Source organism: Crocuta crocuta, unplaced genomic scaffold, assembly GCF_008692635.1.
Source record: "Crocuta crocuta isolate KB4526 unplaced genomic scaffold, BGI_CrCroc_1.0 scaffold811, whole genome shotgun sequence".
Classification (NCBI taxonomy): Eukaryota; Metazoa; Chordata; class Mammalia; order Carnivora; family Hyaenidae; genus Crocuta; species Crocuta crocuta.
The window spans coordinates 280,998-291,271 of record NW_027530352.1 but is presented as its reverse complement, the minus strand read 5'-3'; the positions used below and the strand labels follow the sequence as shown (position 1 = coordinate 291,271).

The window sequence follows — 10,274 nt, the reverse complement described above, 5'->3', positions numbered from 1 at the left end:
CGGAGCAGCGCAGCGGGGAGGGCGCTCGAGTGTCTCCGAGGGCGGCCGCTGGACGTTGGGGTCCGCGCCCGCGCCGGGGGCCCTGTTACCCGGTGGTTTCTGTAGGAGCCTCTGTCCGAGAGATTTCAGACACACCCAGGACACGGTATAATGAACCCCATTGTACCTGCTGCCCAGGCACGGCCACCGCCGTGGCAGCGTCTAACCCCGGATCCGCACCGTGCGCGCACCCTGACCTTTCTGCCCAAACCCCGGGTGTGTCCTCATTTCTCCCGTTCCTGTGTTCCGAAGGGGTGGGTGTGAAGGATGGAAGCGGGACGGAACCAGCCCCTCCCCCGTCCCCTCTGCAAACACACCACGAGTGGGGACGATCGACACCGAGCTGTCACCTTTCAAATGAACCGAGTGCGCGGCTGAGAGGCCGCCCGCACCCTGGGGACGTCCCCGCGCTGGGACGCGGGCACACAAGCGAGGAGGTCCGCCGACGTGTACACGCGGGTTCGCTCTGACCAAGACACCTGCGCTGCTCTCAGCCCGCGGCGGCTACTGCGGAACTCGAGAGCGGGGCCTGTGGAGACCCCACCTGCTCCCTGCCGGCGGGTGGAGACGAGACGATCCCCAGCTTTGGGCGGGGAACTCAGACACCGCACGCCTGTGTGAGACAGTCGTGTAACTTCTCGTCGAGTATCATGCTCTGCCTGTTTACCAGTAGTTTGGTGTAAACTCAACGTTTAAAATTAGGTTGAGTGGAAATTTTCCGGAGCAGGAAGGAATTAGGAGGGTTGGGATTTGAAAAGTCAGGCTATCATTTTCAGTCTGTCTGTGGGGAAGCCTGTTCCCAGCCACCAAATGGCTGGCAGAAGCTTCCAGGGAGAAAGCAGTCTGAATTCTGGAATGCTGCTGCAAGAGAGGAAAGGGGAGCACGGGCAATCCTGGGGCGCAGGTGAGGCGTGACAGAGCAGGTGAGATGCCGCGTGTCTAAGAACGTATTACATCCTTTTTGCTGGAGTCCCAACTACTGCAGTTTTCAGTCTTGAAGAATCGTCACAGCCTTTTCAAGTCCCATTCAAGATGTGTATTCACTCTGATAAATTTGTTCTACTTTAGCTCAACACATTTAGGAATTCCACAAAGAGACCGAGCCTATGAGCGGCTGTTTCAGAACACTTTCCTGGACTCCATTTGTCGCAGTGACTGAAAACACCCTGAGCTGTTACAGTCGGTACAAAATGACACCAGGCTGGCGGGTAGACTCTTGGCAAACGTCACTGAACTTCTCAGTGACGTCATATGGACAACTGTAAACAAACAAACAAATATCTTCGAACACTTACCATATCTCTTGGTGTAGAAGCTCACACGTTTTTGTTGAGTATTTTCCTAGGAGGAGAATGAACCTTCTTTGCGGAGTCAGACTTTACAATTTCCTGTATGTGTCCACCTGAACAGGGTAGGTTGCACTGCAGTAACAAGCATGCCCCCCTCTGCAAATCACGGTGGCTCGCCACCAGAAACTCTTCTGTGTCATATAAATCTTCCGTGGTTTGGCTGGTGGGCTCTGTTCCCTTCAGGGACCCTAACTCGTGGATCCCCTACAACTCAGATGGTACATTATTTTGTCAGGGTTAAGGGCCAAGAGGGGTGTGGTGGATTGCACACTGGCTCTCACACTTCCAGAAGGGACATTTCATTTGCCAAAACATTTGTGTCACATGGCCACATGTATTTCTTCTTCTTCTTTTTTTAAATATTTATTTTTGAGAGAGAGAGAGAGACAGCATGAATGGGGGAGGGGCAGGGAGAGAGGGAGACACAGAATCCAAAACGAGCTCCAAGCTGTCAGCACAGAGCCCGATACAGGGCTTGAACTCACAAACTGTGAGATCCTGACCTGCACTGCAGTTGGATGCCTAACTGACTGAGCCACCCAGGTGCCCCGGGCCGCATCTGTTTCTAAAGGCCTAAGGAACTATAATCTTAGGTATGCTAGAAGACTATGTCAGGAGGGTTTTGAAAAGCAATAATGTCCATTACAGTTCACCATACGGCCACGAATTACCTGCCCACCCTCCTTCCTAATAGCCAAGTACGCTTGGCTTCTCCTTGAGGGAGACACAGAAACGTCCATGACACACCAGTTTGCTGAAAGTCTAGCACCTCTGAGTGATGCGTGGTGGTTCCCTCACTGGGGAAGGACTTGCATTCGTTTCTACGCTGCTTTACATAAATGTAACTAGGTATGTCCAAATGTGACATCTAGGACAACTAAAACTGTTGTATATAATGCAAAAACGTCAGCTTGAAAGCACTGGGAATTTAAAAATACAGTAAAAACAAATTTGTGTAATTGTATAATAAGCTACAAATAGTAAGTTCTATGGGTAAAAGAACAAGTAACCAGAGCACACTGGGAACCTGTGATGAGGCCGTGTGTCCAGCAAAGACAGACTGCTTAGCAAGAGACATCAAGTTCATGCTGAAGTTTCTGTATGGATAACCAGTTTGGTTCTGTTTTTAATCACTTTTCTTGAAATTTTACACAGTAAAATTCAGGGGCTCCTGGGTGACTCAGGTGGTTAAGCATCTGACTCTTGATTTTGGCAGGGGTCATGATCCCATGGTGTGTGAGATCGAGCCCTGGCGTCAGATCATGCTTAAGATTTTCTCTCTCTCTTCCCCTGCCTCTCTCCCTGCGTGTGCACTCTCTCTCTTACACACACACACACACACTAAAATTCATTCCTTTTAAGTCTTTTAAGTCTATGGTTTGATGAGTTTTGAAAATTATATTCAATCATATAACTACCACAATCATCATGATATAGAACCGTTTCATCCCCCCAGAAAGTTTGCTGCTGCCTTGAGAAGCACTGATCTGCTTCCTGTCGTGGTACTTTTTGCAAAAGTCTAGAAATAGACTCCTGCAGTGTGTGGCTGTGAGCCCGTTTCCTTTATTTAGTAGTGCCGTTGAGATTCCCCCTTGTCAGGTGTGTATCCATCATTCATTCGGTAGCCCATGGTAGGGATGTGCTACAATTTGTTTATTCACTCACCAGCTAATGAAATTTGTTATTGGTTTTATTATTATCNAAGCCCCTTGGAGACAGGCCTTGAAAGAAGTTATTACTACATTCAAATGAAGCTGGTAGGGTGTGCCTTGACCCAATCTGACTGGTGTCTTTTTTTTTATTAAACATTTTTTAAAATATTTATTTTTGAGACAGAGATAGATTGTGAGTTGGGGAGGGTCGGGGAGAGACGGAGACACAGAATCCGAAGCGGGCTCCAGTCTCTGAGCTGTCAGCACAGAGCCAGACGCGGGGCTTGGACCCAGAAACCATGAGATCAGGGATGTTTAACCGGCTAAGCCCCCCAGGTGCCCCTGGCTGGTGTCTTTCTAAGAGGAGATTAGGACACAGAGAGAGACGCCAGGGCATGTGAGTACAGAGCGACTACCGTGTACAGGGAAACAGGAAGACACCCTTCTGCAAGCCAAACAGAGGCCTCAGAGAAATCACCGCTGCTGACATCTTGATCTTGGACCTCAGCCTCCAGAGCTGTGAGGAAGTGACTTTCTGCTGTTGAAGTCACCCAGTCTGCGGGATGTTGTCATGGTGGTCCTCACAAACTATTACATGGCTATAAATACTTCGGGAGTAAGTCTTTGTGTGGACATTGTGTTTTCATTTATTTCCAGTAAATAACTTGTGCGCATGGCACTGCTGGGTCCTATGGTAAGTGTAATTAACTTTCGAAGAGACTACCGACTGTTACCCCATGTGGCCCTGTCGACTTAGGACCGAGAGTTGGAGAGTTTGTTTCTCTCCATCTTAGCACCTGGAACAGTGCTAAGTCTTTTTAAATATTAGCCATTCAGAATTGTCACTCACACAGCACATTCACCCATCCCACCCACACTGATGGGCGGGGCATTATCAGATATTCTAAGAGGTGGGTGGAAATCATGGGGTCAGGACTCGATTTCTGCCTCCTCAATGGGTGTGTAGAGGCATCCCCTGGGGCTTAATTTGCATTTCCCTCATGGCTAATGATGTCTACCTTTCCAGGTAGTTATATGTTGTCTGCACAGCTTTGGTGAAGCGTCTGCTGAGATCCTTCCCTTTTTTGAACAAATTGAATCGTTTGCCTCCTGACCGAGTTCTAAGAATGCTTTATACTCGATAAAAGGCTTGTGTATTAGACACTTGTTCTGCAAATATTCTCCCAGTCTGTGGTTTGACTTTTCATTTTCTTAGCAGTATCTTTTGAAAAGCAAACATTTAACATTTCGATGAAGTCCAATTAATCATTGTTTTTCTTTTATACCTTGTATTTTTTGCGTTCTTTGGTCTTTTTACCTAAATAAAGGTCGCAAAGATTTTCTTCTAGAAGTTTTAATTTTATCTTTTACATTTAGGTCCCTGATCAAATTTGAATTAATTATGTTATACAGTATTGATGTAGGGTCACAGATTTGTTTTATAGACAGATGTCCGGTTCTACCACATGATTATTGGAAGCCTATCCTTTCTCTATAGAATTAACTTGTTGTCTATGTAGAAAAATCAATCAGCAGCATTTTAAACAAACGGTGGTGGAACTGAAAAGCAAAAAAGTGAACCAGAACAGTTACTCAAAATTATCACAGACCTAAATGTAAAATGCAAAGCTATAATATTTCTAGAAGATGACATAGGAGAAAATGTAGGTTAACTTTGGGCATGGCGATAACCTTTTAGATGCAACACCGAAGGCATGCTTCATGAAAAAGAAATAATAATTGGCAAGATGGACTTTATTAAAATTAAAAACTTCTTCAAAAAGACACTGTCAAAAGAATAAGAAGTCACAGGCTGTGAGAAAATATTTCCAAAGGACATATCTGATAAAGACCTGCTATCCTAAATATACAAAGAGCTTTCAAAACTCAACAATAAACAACTCGATTAAAAATGGGGCAGGGGTGCCTGGGTGACTCAGTCAGTTAGGCGTCTGGCTTCAACTCAGGTCATGATCTCCCAGCTCATGGGTTTGAGACCCACATCGGGCTCTGTGCTGACAGCTCAGAGCCTGGAGCCTGCTTTGGCTTCTGTGTCTCCCTCTCTCTCTGCCCCCCTTACTCTCTCAAAAATAAATAAACATTAAACATTAAAAAAATTAAAAAGAAAATAAAAACGAGGCAAAAGATCTGAATAGATAACTCCTCAAAGAAGATATACAGGTGGCAAATAAAAGATACTCCACATTATTGTAATGAGGGAATTATGAATTTAAAAACCAGAAATCACTACTCATCTATTAGCATGGTCAAAATCCAAAACACAACACCAAATGCTGGTGAGGTTGTGAGGCAATAAGAACTCTCATTCACTGAGGCTCTGATTTGCATTTCCCTCATGAATAATACTGATTTGCATTTCCCTTGTGAATGATAATGTCGAGGACCGGCATCATGTGGTTATTGGCCATCTGTACATTTTGTTTTGTGAAGTATCTGTCCAAATCACTTGCCTATTCAAAAAATCACTCATTGTCGAGTTGCATGAGTGTGTTATATATTCTGGATACAAGTCCTTCATCGCATATCACCTAAACACTTATCTAAACACCTAAACACTTATCTAAATGTTTTGCATATATTTTTTCCCGATTGATGACTTGCCTTTTAATTTTCTTAAGTGTCTTTTGAGATTTTTATTTTCAGACTTTGATGAAGTCCAATTTATCACTTTTTCTTTACAGCTTATGATTTCTGTGCTCTAAAATTTTTTTGCTTCAAGTTACAAAGATTTTCTCCTAGTGTTTCTTCGAGAAGTTTTACAGTTTTTGTCCTTATATTTAGCTCTTCCTCCATTTGAGTTTTGTCCGTTATGCTGTGTAGGGTCTGAGTTCCTTTATTGGAATGTGAATATCCACTTTTTCCAGCTCCATTTGTTAAGGACTGTCTGTTTCATATTGAATTATCTCAGCACCTCCGTCAGAATTAGCTGACCATGTATATACATTGGTATATGCTTCGGGACTGTGCATAGCTTTACAGTGAGCCTCGAAACCAGGTAGTGTTAAATCCTCCAACTTTGTTATTCTCCTTCACAAGTGTTTTCCGTAATTTGTATCTTTTTCAGTCTATATAAGTTTTAGAATCAGTTTGATCAATTTCAACAAAGTTGCTCATTGAGATTTTGGTTGGGGCAGCATTAAATGTATTAACTGGGAAGAATTTGCATCTGAAAAATGTTGATGTTTCTGATATAGAAATGGTCTTCCCATGAGTTGTTTTTATTGTATTTTTTATTAAATTTATCTCTACATATTTCACACTTTTTATACTCTTCCAAATAGTATTTTATATTTCAAGTTCCAACTTTTTATGTTAATAAATAGGAATACTTATTAATAAGTAGAATTACAGTTTGTTACATTTGTGTCTTGCGGCTTTGTTAAACTTACTATTTGCAGTAGTTTTACAGTAGTTTCTTCAGCATTTCTGTCATAATGATCATGTCAGATGCAAATAGAGATAGTTTTACCTTTTCCTTTCAAATCTATGATTTTCTTTCTTTCTTCACTTGTACTGACTAGAACGTCCAGGACAATATTGAACGGAAGTCAAGATCAGACATCGTTGCTCTAGACCTGATCTTAGTGCCAAAACATTCAATCTTTCAACTATTAAGTATGTTAGTGGTAAGGTTTTCAAAATATCTTTTATAGGTTGACAAAATTCCCTTATGTTACTACTTTGCAGAAATATAATCCCTGAATGCATCCTAATTTTGTCATGTTTATTCTGCATTTACTAAAATAATGACTTAAAAAAATAAAAATAAAACAATGACTTAGTTTTTGTAGGCCGATCATAAGATTATACTGATTTTTAATAAGTTCTAACCTACACTTTATTCACTTGCTTTAGGTTTTTGACACATGTATACAGTCTTATGACCACAACCGCCAAGGAAGACGTAAGATAGTTACATCACGTCCCAAATTTCCTCATGCTTTTTTTTTTCCATTTTTTAAACATTTATTTATGAGACACGGAGAGACAGAGCACCAGTGAGGGAGGGGCACAGAGCAAGAAGGACAGAGTAACTGAAGCAGGCTCCAGGCTCAGAGCCTGACACGGGGCTTGAACCCAAGAACCTCAAGATCCTGACCAGAGTGGAAGTTGAGCAGAAGTCAGGCGCTTAACCGACTGAGCCACCCAGGCGCCCCTTCCACTACCTCCCCCCCCGCCGCCACCCATGCTCCTGCAGTCAATTCTTCCTCCTACATTCTACCTTGGTAACTACTGATGTTTCCTATTTCCATAGTTTTGTGCTTGTAAGAATCCCATAGAAATGTAGCCTTTGCATCTGGCTGCACGATACTGCAGGGGGGATTTGTCCCTGTTGTTACATCTATCAGTAGTTTGCCTCTTTTTATTGCTGAGTGTTCCATTGGAATATTGAGTTTTAGGAGAAGAAGGCAAGTTTGAGCCAGAACCATCTAGGAGTGAATTAGTCACACCAGTGTCTCAGACTGAAATCAGCTCTGCAATACCATGTGACTGAGACCGAGGCTTTTAGTTCTCAAGTGAGCACTTGCACCTGACCTAGCAGCAGCTGATAAAAAAAGAGAGAGAGAGAGCCTTTTCTCAGGCCCTGTTGTGAAATGGCAAAATTGTGAAAATTGGAGAAGCTTGGATTTGAGAGACAATATGAATTTAGATCCTAGAGCTTGGCTCCTTTCACCACTGGTTCAAGGCTCTGTTAGGACGCGTGCTATGTGTCTGACTTCTGACTCAGAAACTGCCGGATTCTACTTTTCTACTTTAGGTATCTCACCTTTCCCCCAGATTAGGGTAGATTATTGGAAAGAAATGTGGGGCACTTGGGTGGCATTGGGCTCTGGTCATGATCTCACGGTTGGTGGGATGGAGTCCAGGATCGGGGTCTGCGCTGACAGTCCCTGCTTGGGACTCTCTCTGCTCCTCCCCCACACTTTCTCTCTTTTTTTTTTAATCTTTTTTTAATGTTTTATTTATTTCTAGGAGAGAGAGAGAGAGAGATCGTGAACAGGGGAGGGTCAGAGAGAGAAGGAGTCACAGACTGAAACAGGCTCCAGGCTCTGAGCTGGCAGTCAGCACAGAGCCCGACGCGGGGCTCGAACCCACGCACCGCGAGATCATGACCTGAGCGAAAGTCGGATGCTTAACCGACTAAGCCACCCAGGCGCCCCTGCACTTTCTCTCTTTCTTAAAAAATAAGAATATATGGTCTTTTTTCTAAAAAAGAAAAAAAGAGAAATGTACTAGACCATATATTCTTAGTATCTCATGAGAGGGAACAGAATACGTTTAATATTAATTATGGGTTGCAGATTTATCATCGAAATCATTGGGTAGGGCCTTTTGAAGAAAAAAACTTATTTTTTCGAGACTACAGTTATGAGGTACTTTTTAAGAAATAATCTTTTATAGATAAATTTACCAGAAATCTCTTCTAATGATACGTCTGTCCAAGTGACTTCCTATTGTCTCCAACCACGTTCAGCTGGGAAGCCAAGCCCACTATAGGTGCTCATTAGCAATGCATGATAGCGTCACGACAAATAAATGTCTACATGGCTCTTTTCAAAACTGGGGAGGGGTGTATTTCATTTACTTGTTCCACTCTAATAGGAGGCACTTAGTTCCTAAAACTAACACACTCAAACAGGATGCCTCTCATGGTTTGGGTCTAGCACATTTCCGTCCGTCCGTTATTTTTCTTGTCTTTCAAAATGGGGAAGTGCAATGTTTCCAAAGTGAACTTGGCAGGGTCCCTGCTTCAGGACAGTAGACCCTCTTCAACCCAGTTGTCCGTGTTTAGGGTAAGTTACCATCTACCGGCCACTTAAACAGAGAGGCGGTAAGCAGCTGGGACAGCGGGGCTGCGGCGGGAAAAAGGGCGACGGGCCTGCCGTATTCTACCTAAAGGAGCAGGACACGGAATATGGATGGTGGTGGTTCCTTTTTTAAAGGCCTGAAACAGGCAGTAAAAAGCACAAAACTTAAGTTTTCACGGATATCAACTTTTTAATATACACCTCTATGATCACGACCCCATCCGTTTTAGAACATTGCCAGCACTCTAGAAAAAACCTGCACGTTCACTTACATTTGAAAAACAGTCCGAACAAAGCCAGCGGGAGAAACATGAAGGTATTCTAACGAGCCCTACCGCCAAGCCTTCGATAGCTCAGTTGGTAGAGCGGAGGACTGTAGATGCGTGGCTGTGGTCATCCTTAGGTCGCTGGTTCGAATCCGGCTCGAAGGACTTGACTCTTTTTGAAAGTCTCTCATTGACAGCGCACGCCTGGTCCCTTACCGCGTGTCAGAAAACTTGAACACAGCTGGGCACACTCTCATTTGTCCTCACGTATGAACCCGTAGGACTGAAAAGTAATAATAAAAATAATAAACGACCCCAGGTACATGCACGAGAACCTCCTCATGTAAGTGGGGGTCCCCAGGAAGGCTGACTTCTCATGGAGTTTGGGAAAGGGTCATGGGGAGCCGGGACAACTGGAAAGACGTCTTGATCCAGGTTTTACATTTTATTTTGGCCGCCCGCCGGTCTTTCTGGGCTCTCTGCTATGCGGAAAGTTAAGTGCCTAAGCACTTTATCAATGGCAATTTGAAATGCAAGGTGGAGAAAACAGCATACGCGTCCTCGCAGCCATCACACCTGCACGACGGGAACCATCTGTCTCCGCGGACGCCCCCCTTCCACCCCCGGCCTCCTGAGCAGTGCCAGGGCGTGCTTTCTCTTCATCCGCCGTTGCTCGGTGCTTTTAAGACTAAGAATTAAATACGGGACCGAATCTTTTCCTCCTACCGCCCTCTCCCTCCTTGAAAAGAGGAGCGGCGGGCCAATATTAAAGTTCTCTTCCGTAACATTAATGGAACCGGCGTGTAGGAAGTCGGAGTCTGGTTTATTAGTTAGACCTTTCGCCCACCCCACCGGAGAGCGCGGCGCCGCGTTCCTGCAGGAATATTCTGGGAGGCCTGTCCGGCACGAGCTGTCACCTAGGAAGGGAGCCTGTGGACACCCGCGTCCCCTGCTGCTGTCCTCTGCGTTCCTTTCCTCCTGGCCCAGCGGGATGGGAACTCCTGTCCCGCGGCGAAGACGGCGGGTCTAAATTACGCCTGCACTCGCCCGGGGCCCCTTCCGGAAAGCGGACGGGACGGTTTGTCGCCGTCCCAGGCCGCGCCCCTTTCCGCCCCGAGGCGGGGGGGCGGGGGAGGA

General features: G+C 44.8%; 1 long non-coding RNA gene and 1 other non-coding gene across 2 annotated transcripts; one reads left to right on the top strand and one right to left on the bottom strand.

Annotated features, from left to right (window-relative positions):
- Positions 1-9,036: 9,036 nt before the first annotated feature.
- Positions 9,037-10,228, bottom strand: LOC144232852 (uncharacterized). The gene is made up of 2 exons (XR_013335546.1): positions 10,055-10,228; positions 9,037-9,420 (listed from the first exon to the last, which is right to left on the bottom strand). It is a non-coding gene; the product is annotated as an uncharacterized LOC144232852 (long non-coding RNA).
- On the top strand, positions 9,214-9,302 carry TRNAY-GUA (transfer RNA tyrosine (anticodon GUA)). Its single transcript is given in 2 exon segments — positions 9,214-9,250; positions 9,267-9,302. It is a non-coding gene; the product is annotated as a tRNA-Tyr (tRNA).
- Positions 10,229-10,274: the final 46 nt, after the last annotated feature.